Consider the following 1,165-nt stretch of genomic DNA (forward strand, 5'->3'; position numbering starts at 1 on the left):
CGTCCCTGAGTGGGCTTGAACCACCATCCTCTCGGTTAACAGCCGAACGCGCTGACCCATTGCGCCACAGAGACACCTAGAGACCTGTCTGCTGTTACCAAGGCTGTGCAGCCTGCAGATCTGCTGACCACGCTAGAGCTTGCAAGGCGCTAGTCCGGACAGGACCGGATTCGCCTTGGCACCAATGGCTCCATCGTGCCAGGCCCAAGCTCAGACGGGGCCCATAACACTCGCTTCCTCTCCTCTCACAGCGTTGCAGAACTGGTCCTGGTCCCAGAGCGGAGGGGGGACATGTGAGCTTGTTGCAGAGCTGCTGCTCAGGGATGGGAGCTTCCTGGTACCGCAGCCTCCAAAATCATCCAGGCTGCACTTTCTGCATGACTACATGCCAGCTGAGGGGTGCGTGGGAATTGGTGGCCTCTGCTGCAGGTGATGGGCATCTCAGACACTTAAAGCCATGGCCTAGAGGAGGGAAGCCCTTAACTGCAGAGTCTGCAGCTGCCTAGGGCCAGTGCTGAGGATTTAGAGGCCCTAGTGTCTCCGTTGCAAGGTTCAAGCATGCTCAGCCTTGGAATTGCCACCCCTCCCTTGACTAGTAGCTATGGCTATCTAAGGCTGGCCTCTGACAATGGGCCCCATGGCTATAGTCAGAGAAGCTGCATGTGGCTCTGTGACTATTGGGGGCCATAAAGCTAGAGCAGATAAAGAAACTGGAATTAACCTCAAGGAACAGAGGTCACCCATAGGAAAGGAATGTCAAGGGGATCAGGGAATGAGAAAGCAGGTGAGGCTTGCAGTGGGAGAATAGTCCCAGCTGGTTGGGGAGCATGTCCAAAGTAGAAAGGAAACAAGCATGGGGAGAGGTGGTGGTGACCAAGCAGTAGACTAGCCTGTAGATGGGAGCAGAGGGAGAAAGGCTGGTGTGTTCAGATTCCCAAGGGCTACGTCTTCACTTTGGGGAAATGGTGTTTGCAAGGGGCTTGCTCGAATGGCAGGATGGGTGCTGGGGAGGGGATTTGTCAGAACTGACCAGGTATCTGCTGGCTTTGGATCTTTGAGCTGAGAGTGGGACCACACACAGTGACTGGTGACATGGGGTGGCACTGGAGACGTGGCTATAGAAGGTCTGAATGAGGAAGGAGATAAATCTGTGGGGAGCTTCCCT

The 1,165-nt window shown here is 55.3% G+C and overlaps 1 non-coding gene across 1 annotated transcript; it reads right to left on the minus strand.

The window, feature by feature from the left end:
- TRNAN-GUU (transfer RNA asparagine (anticodon GUU)) lies at positions 1-74 on the minus strand. The gene has a single exon. It is a non-coding gene; the product is annotated as a tRNA-Asn (tRNA).
- Between the last annotated feature and the right edge of the window lie 1,091 nt (positions 75-1,165).

Source organism: Eretmochelys imbricata, chromosome 12 (genome assembly GCF_965152235.1).
Source record: "Eretmochelys imbricata isolate rEreImb1 chromosome 12, rEreImb1.hap1, whole genome shotgun sequence".
Lineage (NCBI taxonomy): Eukaryota > Metazoa > Chordata > Testudines > Cheloniidae > Eretmochelys > Eretmochelys imbricata.